We start from the raw sequence: 15,362 nt of genomic DNA, 5'->3' as shown, positions 1-15,362 counted from the left end.
ATTTCTCTTAGAAAAATTAGCCAGGAGTGGTGGCACAAGCCTGTGGTGCCAGCTACTTGGGAGGCTGAGGGAGGAGCATTGGTAGCATGATCCCAGGGGGTCAAGTCTTCAGTGAGTCATGAGTGTGCCACTGTACTCCAGCCAGGGTGACAGAGTGACACCCTGCCTAGAAATAAATAAATAAACAAACAAACAAACAAAGGCAGTTCATGAGCACTGGTGAAGGGCACTTTGGCTGCATTGGGCACTTGCAATTCTGAGGTGATTAAATTCTGTCCAGGCTCCTGATTGCAATATACGGTAACACGTCCTTTGTATTGAGATGTCCTGGACTCACACACACAAACTCAAGACTATGAAATAAAGATAATTTAAAAATACAGCACACCAGAGTCACAGATACATAGTCTGGGAGAGTAAAACTTAGCTTTGTGAGTCTAATTGCAATGCATATAGACACATTTATATGTAAAGGGCCCCCAAATCACCTCTTTTACAAATTAGATTCGTGATCATTCAGGGGTTACCAAGATTGTGCTACCCACAGTAGCACAATCGGAGACCCACCCGGAGGCTGCGGACCCGAGGAGACCCTTGACCGGACAAGAGCCCCAGGCGCCTACACCAGATTCCATTTTCAGTTCAGGCCCAAATCCCCAGGGAATAGTTGGCTTAGAGGAGGGGCTCAGCGGCCTGGACTGTCAGCGACCACGGGAAAAGGGTTTCACACCCTCCATTGTATACACAACTGCGACCTGGACCCGGACTGGAGCCTCTTGTGCGGGTATGAACATAACCTACGACGGCGCCAGTTACCTCGTCCTAAACCAGGAGATGCGCTCTTGGACCGCAGCGGACAAGGCGGCTCAGATATCCTGGTGTATGAAATGACCATGCTCATTTGACCATGCAGAGCTGGTCAAAACCCACCTGCAGGGAAGGTGGCCGGAGCGGCTCAGCAAGGCCTTAAGAATGGGAAGGAGACACTGCAGTGCGCCGGTACCAGGGGCCAAGGGGCGCCTCCCAGATCTCCTGCAGATCCCCCCGACCCATCTTCCAAAAGGAGAGGAAAATGGGACCAACGCTAAAACATCCCTCTCCCTCTTGTCCTGAGGAAGAAGAGTCCTTCTGGGTTTCATATCCTACACCAGAGAGTGACTGCGGACTCGCCCTGCGCTCTGGGACAATTAAAGGATGAAGTCTCTGAGGGAAAGGAGGGAAGACAATCCCTGGAATACTGATCAGCTGTCCCCTTTGACTCCGCAGCAGCCTTGAGCACCAGGCATTTTCCTCTCAGCCTTTGTTATCTGCCTCACAGTCAATGTGTATCTGTTGGTCTGATTCCAGCTCTTCTGAGTCCCTCAGCTTCCACTCAAGTAAAGACCAGAAATCTCTGTTCCTGCCTCAGACACTAGAACTTTCTAAGGAATAGGAGATTGTGTCCAGGATGGTGTCTGGGTTCTGTGCTCCCTTCCCCACCCCTGGTGTCCTGTCCATTCTCAGGATGGGCACATGTATGCTGCTGGAGTGTCCCATTAGGAATGCAAAGTGCCTGAATTTTCTGACTCTTGACTAGGATCCCCCAGAGACACATGTGACCCACCACCCCGTCTCAGACCATGAGGCCACCTTGAGGTGCTGGGCCCTGGGCTTCTACCCTGTGGAGATCACACTGACCCAGCAGCAGGATCGGAAGGACCAAATTCAGGATGCAGAGCTTGTGGGGACCAGATCTACAGGGTATAGAACCTTCCAGAAGTGGGCAGCTGTGGTGGTGTCTTCTGGAGAGGAGCAGAGATACACATGCCATGTGCAGCACGAGGAGCTGCCAGAGCCCCTCACACTGAGATGGGCTAAGGAGATGAATGAGGGGGTCATGTCCCTTCTCAGGGAAAGCAGGAGCCCTTCTGGAGCCCTTCAGCTGGGTCAGGGCTGAGGCCTGGGGGTCAGGGCCCCTCACGGTCCCCTCCTTTCTTAGGGCCATCTTCCCAGCCCACATTCCCCATTGTGGGCATCGTTACTGTCCTGGATGTTCTTGGTGCTGTGGTCCCGGGAGCTGTGGTCGCTGCTGTGATGTGGAAGAATAAGAGCCCAGGTAGGAAATAGGTGAACTCTGAGTTTTCTTCTTCCATTGGTGGATTTCAAGCCCCAGATGGACGTTGGTTCATTTCCTGCCTAGTTGTAAGGCACCATCTCCATGAACATTTACCCTGTTCAGACGCCCTGTCAACTCTTACTCTTTTGTAAAGCACCTGTGAAATTGGACAACTGTATCACCTTGATTGTGGACATGGGAACCTGACTCCCAGCAGTCACAGGTCAGGGGAAGGTCCCTGCTGAGGACAGACCTAGTAGGACAATTGGTCCAGCTTCAACATATCCTCTTCCCTCAGGTTTCCTGATCCTGACCTGGGTCTGCAGTCACAGTTCTGGAAACTCCTCTGGGATCTCATGGCCCTGCCTCCTCCCTGGCCTCTCACAGTTTGTTTTCTTTCCACAGATGGAAAAGGAGGCAGCCATGGTCAGGCTTCATGTAAGTGTGGTAGGGGTGGGAGAGTGATCCCTGAGATCCTTGGGATAGTGTAGACAGGAGCCCATGGGGGAGCTCACCCACCCCACAATTCCTCCTTTAATCACATCACCTGTGAGCTCTGAACAGATTTTTTGTTCCACCCTGAACAGGAACAGTACCCAGGGCTCTGATGTGTCCCTCAAGGCTTGTAAAAGTGACACATTAGAGGACCTGAAGTGAAGGAGGAGTTGGGGCAGATGGGACACAACTAGGCTCTGGAGATTCTTTGATTTGGGATTTGTCAATGTGTGGTGGGCTGTTCAGTGTCACCACCTACCATGGCTGACTTGAATTTGTTCACGATTATTTTTTTTCTAAGACTGCCTTGTGAGCGACTAAGATGCAAGATTTGTTCATGGCTCCTCTTTGAGACTTCAAGGGCCTCTGACTTCTTTTTCTGCCAAGCAGTCTGAATGTGACTATGTCCCTGGTAACAGATGAGAAGTGGGGATACCAGCCAACCCTCATGTCCACCATGACCCCTGATATCATTTGGATCTATGTCCCTACCCAGATCCCATGTCCACTTGTAATGCCTAATGTTGGAGGTGGTGCCTGATGGGATGTGATTGACTCAGGGGGATGGATCCTCCATGAATGCTTTAGAGCCATCTCTTTGATGCTGTTCTTGTGATAGTTCTCACACGATCTGGTGTTTGAAAGTGTGTGGCACCTCCCTGCTCTCTCTCCCTCCTGCTCCAGGCATATCAGTCATGCCTGCTTCCCCTTAACCTTTCAGCATGATTAAAAGTTTTCTGAGGCCCTCTCGAAAGTCGAACACATGCCAGAATCATACTCCTGTATAGCCTGCAGAACCATGAGCCAATTTAAACCTCTTCATAAATTATGAACTCTCAGGTATTTCTTTTTTTATTATCATTATACTTTAAGTGTGCACAGTGTGCAGGTTCATTACATATGTATACATGTGCCATGTTGGTGTGCTGCACCCGTTAACTCATCATTTACATTAGGTATATCTCCTCATGCTATCCCTCCCTGCTCCCCCAACCCCATGACAGGCCTCAGTGTGTGATGTTCCCCACCCTGTGTCCAAGTGTTCTCATTGTTCAATTCCCACCTATGAGTGAGAACATTGGGTGTTTGGTTTTCTGTCCTTGAGATAGTTTGCTCAGAATGATGGTTTCCAGCTTCATCCACATCCCTACAAAGGACAGGAACTCATACTTTTTTATGGCTGCATATTATTGCATGGTGTATACATGCCACATTTTCTTAATCTAGTCTATCATTGATGAACATTTGGGTTGGTTCCAAGTCTCTGCTATTGTGAATAGTGCCTCAATAGACATACATGTGCATGTGTCTTTATAGCACCAAGATTCATAATTCTTTGAGTATACACCCAGTAATGGGATGGCTGGGTCAAATGGTATTTCTAGTTCTAGATCCTTGAGGAATTGCCACACTGTTTTCCACAATGGTTGAACTAGTTTACACTTCCACCAACAGTGTAAAAGTGTTGCTATTTCTCCACATCCTCTCCAGCACCTGTTGTTTCCTAAGTTTTTTCTCTGATGGCTAGTGATGATGAGCATTTTTTCATGTGTCTGTTGGCTGCATGAATGTCTTCTTTTGAGAAGTATCTGTTAATATCCTTTGCCCACTTTTTGATGGGGTTGTTAGATTTTTTCTTGTAAATTTGTTTAAGTTCTTTGTAAATTCTGGATATTAGCCCTTTGTCAGATGGATAGATTGTAAACATTTTCTCCCATTCTGTAGGTTGCCTGTTCACTCTGATGGTAGTTTCTTTTGCTGTGCAGAAGCTCTTTAATTTAGTTAGATCCCATTTGTCAATTTTGGCTTTTGTTGCCATTGCTTTTGGTGCTTTAGTCATGAAGGCCTTGCCCATGCCCACGTCCTGAATGGTATTGCCTAGATTTTCTTCTAGGGTTTTTATGGTTTTAGGTCTAACATTTAAGTCTTTAATCCATCTTGAATTAGTTTTTGTATAAGGTATAAGGAAGGGATCCAGTTTCAGCATTCTACATGTGGCTAGCCAGTTTTCCCAGTACCATTTATTCAATAGGGAATCCTTTCCCTGTTTCTTGTTTTTGTCAGGTTTGTCAGAGATCAGATGGCTGTAGATGTGTGGTATTATTTCTGAGGGCTCTGTTCTGTTCCATTGGTCTATATCTCTGTTTTGGTACCAGTACCATGCTGTTTTGGTTACTGTAGCCTTGTAGTATAGTTTGAAGTCAGGTGGCATGATGCCTCCAGCTTTGTTCTTTTGGCTTAGGATTCTCTTGGCAATGTGGGCTCTTTTTTGGTTGCATATGGACTTTAAAGTAGTTTTTTCCAATTCTGTGAAGAAAGTCATTGGTAGCTTGATGAGGATGGCATAGAATCTACAAATTACCTTGGGCAGTATGGCCATTTTCACGATACTGGTTCTTCCTATCCATGAGCATGGAATGTTCTTCGATTTGTTTGTGTCCTCTTTTATTTCACTGAGCAGTGGTTTGTAGTTCTCCTTGAAGAAGTCCTTCACATCCCTTGTAAGTTGGATTCCTAGGTATTATACTCTCTTTGAAGCAATTGTCAATGGGAGTTCACTCATGAGTTGGCTGTCTGTCTGTTATTGGTGTATAGGAATGCTTGTGACTTTTGCACATTGATTATGTATCCTGAGACTTTGCTGAAGTTGCTTATCAGCTTAAGGAGATTTTGGACTGAGACGATGGGGTTTTCTAAGTATACAAGCATGTCATCTGCAAACAGGGACAATTTGACTTCTTCTTTTCCTAACTGAATGCCCTTTATTTCTTTCTCCTGCCCAATTGCCCTGGCCAGAACTTCCAACACTATATTGAATAGGAGTGGTGAGAGAGGGCATCCCTGTCTTGTGCCAGTTTTCAAAGGGAATGCTTCCAGTTTTTGCCCATTCAGTATGATATTGGCTGTGGGTTTGTCATAAATAGCTCTTATTATTTTGTCAAAGGTCGTTTCTGCATCTATTAAGTTAATCGTGTGGTTTCTGTCTTTTGTTGTGTTTATATGACGGATTACATTTATTGATTTGCATATGTTGAACCAGCCTTGCATCCCAGGGATGAAGTCAACTTGATGGTGGTGGATAATCTTTTTGATGTGCTACTGGATTCGGTTTGCCAGTATTTTATTGAGGATTTTTGCGTTGATGTTCCTCTTGATCAGGGATATTGGTCTAAAATTCTCTTTTCTTGTTGTGTCTCTGCCAGGCCTTGGTATCAGGGTGATGCTGGCCTCATAAAATGAGTTAGGGAGGATTACCTCTTTTTCTATTGATGGGAATAGTTACAGGAGGAATGGTACCAGCTCCTCTTTGTACCTCTGGTAGAATTCGGCTATGAATCCATCTGATCTGGAACTTTTTTTGGTTGGTAGGCTATTAATTATTGCCTCAATTTCAGAGCTTGTTATTGATCTATTCAGGGATTCAACTTCTTCCTGGTTTAGTCTTGGGAGGGTGTATGTCTCCAGGGATTTATCCATTTCTTCTAGATTTTCTACTTTATTTGCATAGAGGTGTTTGTAGTATTCTCTGATGGTAGTTTTTATTTCTGTGAGATCAGCAGTGATATCCCCTTTATCATTTATATGCATTATATATGCATCTATTTGAATCTTCTCTCTTTTCTTCTTTATTAGTCTTGCTAGCAGTCTATCATTTTTGTTGATCTTTTCAAAACACTAACTCCTGGAATTATTGATTTTTTGAATGGTTTTTTGTGTCTCTATCTCCTTCAGTTCTGCTCTGATCTTAGTTATTTCTTGTCTTCTGCTAGCTTTTAAATGTGTTTGCTCTTGCTTCTCTAGTTCTTTTAATTGTGATGTTAGAGTGTCAATTTTAGATCTTTCCTGCTTTCTTTTGTGGGCATTTGGTGCTGTAAATTTCCCTCTACACACTGCTTTATGTGTGTTCCAGAGATTCTGGTATGTTGTGTCTGTTCTCATTGGTTTCAAATAACATCCTTATTTCTGCCTTCTTTTCATTATGTACCCAGTAGTCATTCAGGAGCAGGTTGTTCAGTTTCCATGTCGTTGGGCTGTTTTGACTGAGTTTCTTTTTTTTTTTTTTTTTTTTTTTTTTTTTTTTGAGACGGAGTCTCGCTCTGTCGCCCAGGCTGGAGTGCAGTGGCGCGATCTCGGCTCACTGCAAGCTCCGCCTCCTGGGTTTACGCCATCCTCCTGCCTCAGCCTCCTGAGTAGCTGGGACTACAGGCGCCCGCCACTGCGCCCGGCTAATTTTTTTTTTGTATTTTTAGTAGAGACGGGGTTTCACCGTGGTCTCGATCTCCTGACCTTGTGATCCGCCCGCCTCGGCCTCCCAAAGTGCTGGGATTACAGGCGTGAGCCACCGCGCCCGGCTTGACTGAGTTTCTTAATCCTGAGTTCCAGTTTGATTGCACTATGGCCTGAGAGACAGTTTGCTATAATTTCTATTCTTTTACATTTGCTGAGGAGTGCTTTACTTCCAACTATGTGGACAATTTTGGAATAAGTGCGATGTGGTGCTGAGAAGAATGTATATTCTGTTGATTTGGGGTGGAGAGTTCTGTAGATGTCTATTAGGTCCACTTGGTGCAGAGCTGAGTTCAATTCCTGGATATCCTTGTTAACTTTCTGTCTCTTTGATCAGTCTAATGTTGACAGTGGGGTGTTAAAGTCTCCCATTATTATTGTGTGGGAGTCTACGTCTCTTTGTAGGTCTCTAAGAGTTTGCTTTATGAATCTGGGTGCTCCTGTATTGGGTGCATATATATTTAGGATAGTTAGCTCTTCTCGTTGAATTGATCCCTTTATCATTATGTAATGGCCTTGTCTCTTTTTATCTTTGTTGGTTTAAAGTCTGTTTCATCAGAGACTAGGATGGCAACCCCTGCTTTATTTTTGTTTTCCATTTGCTTGGTAGATCTTCCTCCATCCCTTTATTTTGAGCCTGTGTGTATCTCTGCATGTGAGATGGGTCTCCTGAATACAGCACACTGATGGGTCTTGACTATCAAATTTGCCAGCCTGTGTCTTTTAACTAGAGCATTTAGTCCATTTACATTTAAGGTTAATATTTCTATGTGTGAATTTGATCCTGTTATTATGATGTTAGCTGGGTATTTTGCTCATTAGTTGATGCAGTTTCTTCCTAGCATCAATGGTCTTTACAATTTGGCATGTTTTTGCATTAGCTGGTACCAGTTGTTCCTTTCCATGTTTAGTGCTTCCTTCAGGAGCTCTTGTAAGGCAGGTCTGGTGGCAACAAAATCTCTCAGCATTTGCTTGTTGGTAAAGGATTTTATTTATCCTTCACTTATGAAGCTTAGTTTGACTGGATATGAAATTCTGGGTTGAAAAATCTTTTCTTTAAGAATGTTGAATGTCGGCCCCCACTCTCTTCTGGCTTGTAGAGTTTCTGCCAAGAGATCTGCTGTTAGTCTGATGGGCTTCCCTTTGTGGGTAACCCGACTTTTCTCTCTGGCTGCCCTTAACATTTTTTCCTTCATTTCAACTTTGGTGAATCTGACAATTATGTGTCTTTTATGACACTTATATGATTATGGTTATGATTTAGAGATTTGTTAAGTTGTTGTGACAATTATATATGAGAGTATATACTCATAACTTACACTCTCATGGAGTATCTTTGTGGTGTTCTCTGTATTTCCTGAATTTGAGTGTTGGCCTGTCTTGCTAGGTTGGGGAAGTTCTCCTGGATAATATCCTGAAGAGTGTTTTCCAACTTGGTTCCATTCTCCCCATCACTTTCAGGTACACCAATCAGACATATATTTGGTCTTTTCACATAGTCCCATATTTCTTGGAGGCTTTCTTCATTTCTTTTTACTCTTTTTTCTCTAAACTTCTCACTTCATTTCCTTCATTTGATCTTGAATCACTGATCCCTTTCTTCCACTTGATCAAATTGGCTACTGAAGCTTGTGCATGTGTTATGTAGTTCTTGTGCCATGGTTTTCAGCTCCATCAGGTCATTTAAGGTCTTCTGTACACTGTTCATTCTAGTTAGCCATTCTTCTAATATTTTTTCAAGGTTTTTAGTTTCTTTGTGATTGGTTCGAACATCCTCCTTTAGCTCGAAGAAGATTGTTATTACTGATCATCTGAAGCCTTCTTCTCTCAACTCGTAGAAGTCATTCTCCATCCAGCTCTGTTCCATTGCTGGCAAGGAGTATGTTCCTTTGGAGGAGAAGAGGCGCTCTGATTTTTACAATTTTCAGCTTTTCTGCTGTGGTTTCTCCCCATCTTTGTGGTTTTATCTACCTTTGGTCTTTCATGATGGTGACCTACAGATGGGGTTTTGGTGTGAATGTCCTTTCTGTTTGTTAGTTTTCATTGTAACAGTCAGGACCCTCAGCTGCAGGTCTATTGGAGTTTGCCGGAGGTTCACTCCAGACCCTATTTGCCTGTGTATCACCAGCAGAGGCTGCAGAACAGCAAATATTGCAGAACAGCAAATGTTGCTGCCTGATCCTTCCTCTGGAAGCTTTGTCTCAGAGGGGCACACGGCTGTATGAGGTATCAGTCGGCCTCTACTGGGAGATGTCTCCCAGTTAGGCTACTCGGGGGTCAGGGACCCACTTGAGGAAGCAGTCTGTTCGTTCTCAGATCTCAAAGTCCATGTTGGGAGAACCACTACTCTCTTCAAAACTGTCAGACAGGGACATTTAAGTCTGCAGAAGTTTCTGCTGCCTTTTGTTCAGCTATGTAGACTCCTAGAGATGGAGTCTACAGAGGCAGCCAGACCTCCTTGAGCTGCGGTGGGCTCCACCCAATTCGAGCTTCCCAGCTACTTTGTTTACCTACTCAAGCTTCAGCAATGGCAGACGCCCCTCCCCCAGCCTCACTGCTGCCTTGCAGTTTGATCTCAGACTGCTGTGCTAGCAGTGAGGCTCCGTGGGCGTGGGACCCTCTGAGCCAGGTGTGGGATATAATCTCCTGGTGTGTTGTTTGCTAAGACCATTGGAAAAGCACAGAATTAGGGTGGGAGTGTCCCAATTTTCCAGGTACCATCTGTCATGGATTCCCTTGGCTAGGAAAGGGAATTCCCTGACCCCTTGCACTTCCCGGGTGAGGCAATGTCCCACCATGCTCCGTAGCCTGCACCCACTGTCCAACAAGCACCAGTGAGATGAACGTGGTTCCTCAGTTGGAAACACAGAAATCACCTGTCTTCTGCGTCACTCACACTGGGAGCTGTTGACTGGCACTGTTCCTATTTGACCATCTTGGAACCTCCTTCCTCAGGTATTTCTTTATAACAGTGTGAGAAGCAACTAATTCAGAAAATTGGCACCAGGAGTTGGATATTGCTATAAAGGTAGCTGAAAATGTGGAAATGGCTTTCAAACTGGGTAACAGACAGAGGTGGGAAGACTTTGAAGAGTTCAGAAGACAAGAAAATGAGGGAAAATTTGGAACTCCCTAGAGATTTGTTAAGTTGTGACCAAAATGCTGACAGTGATATGGACAATAGAGGCCAGGCTGATGAGGTCTCAGATGGAGATGAGGAACTTATTGGGACCTACAGGAAAGGTCACTTTTGTTATGCATTGGCAAAGGACTTGGAGGTATTGTGCCCCCTCCCTAGGGATCTGTGGAACATTGAACCTGAGAATGATGATTAAGGGTATCTGATGGAAGAAATTTCTAAGTAGCATAACATTCAAGATTTGGCCTGGCTGCTTGTAATAGCCTATGCACATATGTGTGAGCAAAGAAATGACCCGAAACTGGAACTGATATTTAAAGGGAAAATTTAATACCCAGGACAATTCCTAGTGCAGCTGCAGGAGCAGGACCCCTGCCAGGACTACTACATTGCAGAGCCACTGGCAATGTGCAACCTCAGCCTGGAAAAGCCATAGGCATTCAATTTTCACCCATGAGAGCAGCGATATGGGTTATGTTCAGCAAAGCCATAAATGTGGGGCTACAAATGGCATTATGAGCCCAGAACTTGCACCAGCCAATGTGCTCAGGATTCAAAATATAGAGTTAAAGGAGATTATTTTAGAGCTTTAAGTTTTAATCTCTGCTATAATGAGATTCAGCCTGTGAGGACACTGCATTCATTTCTTTTGACCCATTTATTCCTTTTGGAATGGAAATGTATAAGAAATGTCTCTTCCACTGTTGCATTAATACTTTAGAGGTAAATAACATATTTTTTAAAATGTTACTGGTTCAAAGCTTATAGCTGTGAGAACTTACCTTGAGTCTCAGATGAGACTCTGGAATTTTGAGTTGATGCTGGAACAACCTAAAATAATTTGGGACAATTGGGAGATTATTGTGTTTTGCAATGTGAGAAGAACATGAGCTTTGGCTAGCTAGCGACAGGGTGCAATGATATAAGTATTTATCCCTTGATACCTCATGTTAAAATCTGATGCCCACTGTGGGATGTGGGGCCCAATGGGTGCTGTTTGGATTATGGGGACCAATCTTTTATGAATAGAGAGAATACTGCCCTCTCTTGGAGTGAATGAATTGTTGCTCTATTATTTTCCAAGAGAGCTAGTTGTTAAAAAGAGCCTGGCAAATTGCTACTCTCTCTGTTCCTCTGTTACCATGTGATCTCTGCACATACTAGCTCCCCTTTGCATTCTGCCATGAGTGGAAGCAGCCTGAGGCCCTCACTAAATGCTCAAACATTTCCAGCCATCAGAATCCTGAGCCACATGAATCTTGTTTATATAAATTAGTCAGTCTCAGACATTTCTTTACAGCAACACAATATGGAATAAGACAACGTTCTCACCACAGGTATGTGTCTCTGGCAGCCAGCCCCCATTCTCAAGATAACTAGGATCTGCTCAGCCAAGAGTCCTGTCATCAGTATTCTAAAGACACTCTTATCACTCAAGAGTCTAAGGGTTTTAGGAGAAACCAGGGACTAAGACTACATGTTTTTCTTTGACCACATATCTTTTATAGGAAAAGGATTATAACAGTAAAGAGGTATTGCCATATTATCAGAGTCTCATTCAGTCATTTAAAATTAGGCCAGTTTATCATCCTCTTGGATGAATATGTCTCCCAGAATGAAGTCATTCAGCTTTGCAGACACCACTCAATCTTACCGGGTTCCAAAAACAAGAATGGTCTCAGGGACATATGGCTTCACCCTTTTAGGCATCCAGTATAATTGACCTAAGAGACAATATCTTCTCTTGCTTACACTACTTTTGAGGAGTTAAGCTAATATTGAATTTTTCTCATTACATAACCCTTTGATTTATTCACTTACCCTCAGCCACTATTCCTCTTTCTGTCCCTTTATATCAGTCTTTTCCAGTTTTGGAAGTGACATTAGGTTTGTCTGCTGTGCTGGTCTAGACTGCAGGCAGCAATAGTATTCTAGCATGTCTTCCCTTAGTCTACTCTTGATCATAGAGGGTAGGTTACATAGCGAAGGAACTAGTTGGTGCTATTGTACCACCAGGCTACATAGCTCTACTTACTGTTAATCCTGACTTTGCCAGATGAAATGAAGGCATAGCACAATCCTTGAGTTGCTTGGGGATTCTTACATACAGGTGTAAAAATATAGTTATGGTTTTTGGCTTAGGGATAATTCCTGTTTCTGGCACTTTTATTTACATCCCTATTCCTAGTACCACGGCAGCACATATGAAAAAAGAAATTTGAGGTGAAGTGTAGTCATTACTCCAGCATCCTCTCCCCTTAGGAAGAATTGCATGTATAGTCATAACAGCATTGTCCTGATCCATCAGGAAAAAGAGAGGAAGCTACCTAGTGGAATCACACTTGCAGCCCCACCCATGTTGACAGTGAGCACATTCATGGAGATATAAAAGCCAGTCCTTCATGTTTATATTGCTCAAAAATTATATTGGCAGTTTTTAGACAATCAATGTTTCAATTGACCATTTCAATTTTCTATCAAAGTTTTCTCCTTAGGAGGATATCTCCCTGTGCATTGTTGTCTGTTTGAGGCTGTAAGTGTGTTTTTTTGTGTAAAGAAATGTAACATGGCAGTCCAAATTGGTGCAATCTCTTCTTTTCTTTTTCTTTTATAGCCCTTGAAGCATTGACATCTACCCCAGATTGAGCATTGCCCAATCCAGAGTCAGTGACTTTCCTGTCAAGATCCATTGGCAGTTCCTTTGGGGTTGCTGGCACCAGTCTGGCTTGCCAGCTGTACAAGATCAAAGCCTTCCCACTAGAGAATCTGTCACAGAGCCATCTGCTGCCTCTGTCTGTTTTCTTGACCAACAGTCAAAATAGAGATTATGAGAAATGAGATAAATTACCAAAATTGTGAACAAAAGAGAGATTATCACTAATGACCCTTAGGAAGTTAAAAAGCATTATAAGTGAATAGTCTGAAAAATCTGGAGCCAACGAGTTAGACCATTTAGATAGAATGGACAGATTCATACAAAGATAGAAATTGCCAAAACTGGCTGAGTGCAGTGGCTCACGCCTGTAATCCCAGCACTCTGGGAGGCCGAGGCAGGTGGATCACGAGGTCAGAAGATCGAGACCATCCTGGCTAACACGGTGAAACCCCTGTCTCTGCTAAAAATACAAAAAAAATTAGCTGGGCCTGGTGGCGGGTGCCTGTAGCCCCAGCTACTCGGGAGGCTGAGGCAGGAGAATGGCTGAGCCCAGGAGGCAGAGCTTGCAGTGAGCCGAGATCGTGCCACTGCACTCCAGCCTGGGCGACAGAGTGAGACCCCGTCCCAAAAAAAATAAAATAAAATAAAAAATAAAATAAAAAGAAATTGCCAAAAGTGCATCAAAAGTAAAGAGAAAATCTGAATAGAACTGTACACTAAGTCAGTAATTTAAAAGCCTTCTCACAAGGAAATGCCAAAACCCAAATATCTTCACTGGTGAATTCTATCAAATATTTCAAAAGCTCTGTCAGACAAGAAGAGAGGAGGGAAGATTTTCCAGCTCATTTACAGAACTGGCATTACCCTCATATCAAAGTCAGACCAAGACTCACAGGAAAAGAATACCAGAGACCAGTATCAGCAATAAAGACAAATGACAATGTCCTCAACAAACATTGGCAGACAATAAAATGCCACATAAAAAAGGATTATACTCCATGACCAATGAGATTCATCCCAGGAAAATAAGGTTGGATTAATATTTGAAATCAATGAATGGAAAGCACTGTATTATTGAAGTAAAAGACATAATTATCCCAAAAGATGCAGAAGGAACAGTTGACAGGTATGTTAACACCACTAATGTTCGTAAGTTTCAACAAAACAGGAATGGAGGGGACCTTCCTCACTCTGATAAAGGGCATCTATAAAAAACTCACAGCTAAAATCATGCTTAATGAAGAAAGACTGAATGCTTTTCTCCTAAGATAGGGATCAGTGCAAGGATGTCCAGTCTTCCACTTAACATTGTACTTCCACTTCCATTTAACATTGTACTAGAGATAGTAGCCAGTGCACTAAGGCAGAAAATTAAAAACTAAAGGCATCCAGATAAAAAGGAAAACATAAAACTCTATTCACAGATAACCTGACCTTGTCTGTAGAATTCACAAGCAGATAAAAGCCTGCTAGCACTAAGAAATGAATCCAGAAGGGCCCATAGGATATAAAATCAATATAAAAATTAATTATGAATCTATTTATCTATACAAGCAATGAAAATCTCAACTTTCCTATCACAGTAGTTACAAAAAGGGTGAAACAGGAATACATTTAGGAAGAGAGCAGTGTTTGTTCACTGAAAATGAAAAACATTACTAAGAGAAATTAAAGGTCTAAATAAACGGAGCGATGTGAGTTGGAATGCTTCATAATATTGTTAAGATGGCAATTCTCCCCTAATAGATCTATAGGTTCAACACAATTGCTATCAAAATCCCAGCAGGCGTTTTATAGAAAATTGACAAAATAAGCCTAAAAATGTATATGAAAATGCAGAGGATGCAGAAGAGCCAACACAAATTTGAAAAAAAAATGAATGTCATATAAAACTATAAAAATCCAGACAGTATGAAACTGAGAGACATAGAGATCGATGAACTGAAATGCACAGAAATGAAAATCTAGAAAGACATTCTTTTTTTTTTTTTTTTTTTTGGTCATACGATTTTCAGTGAAGTTGCATAGGTAATGCAATATGATACTTAATACCATATAAAATATCAGCTCAAACAAATTAGAGACCTATAGAGCTAAAATTTATGAGTTAAAACTATAAAATTTCTAAACGAAAATATAGAAGGAAATTTTTGTGACTTTGGGTAGTTAGGCAAAAGATTCTTAGATAAAAATACCAAAAGCATGAGCTACAAGTGAAAAAGAGAGAGAGAGAGAGATTGGGCTTAGTTAAAATTTAAAACTTGAGTGCTCCAAAAGACATCATTGAAAAAATGAGAAGACAAGCCATAGACTGGGAGTAAATATTTCACAATTTATCACAAATTACATTTGTGATGAAGAACACGTATCCAGAATATGTGACAAGTTCTTAAACTCAATGTAAGAAGACAAGCAACTCAACTGAAAATGAGCAAAACATACAAATATGCTCAACTGACTTTTACAAAAGAACAAAAGCAATTCAAAGAAGGAAGGAGAGCTTGCCCAACAAACGGTGCTGAGCAATTGGACAACTGAGCCCAAATCTCACACTTTATACAAAAAATAACTCAAAATGAATTACAAGCTTTTATGCAAGACACAGAGTTAAAATGGCAAACATTGAGCCAGGCATGGTGTCACAGACCTGTACTCTCAGCTACTCAGGAGGCTGAGGTGGGAGGATCCAT

This window comes from Macaca nemestrina, chromosome 5 (genome assembly GCF_043159975.1).
Source record: "Macaca nemestrina isolate mMacNem1 chromosome 5, mMacNem.hap1, whole genome shotgun sequence".
Lineage (NCBI taxonomy): Eukaryota > Metazoa > Chordata > Mammalia > Primates > Cercopithecidae > Macaca > Macaca nemestrina.
The sequence above is the reverse complement of the archived record's forward strand: the minus strand, read 5'-3'. Positions refer to the sequence as shown.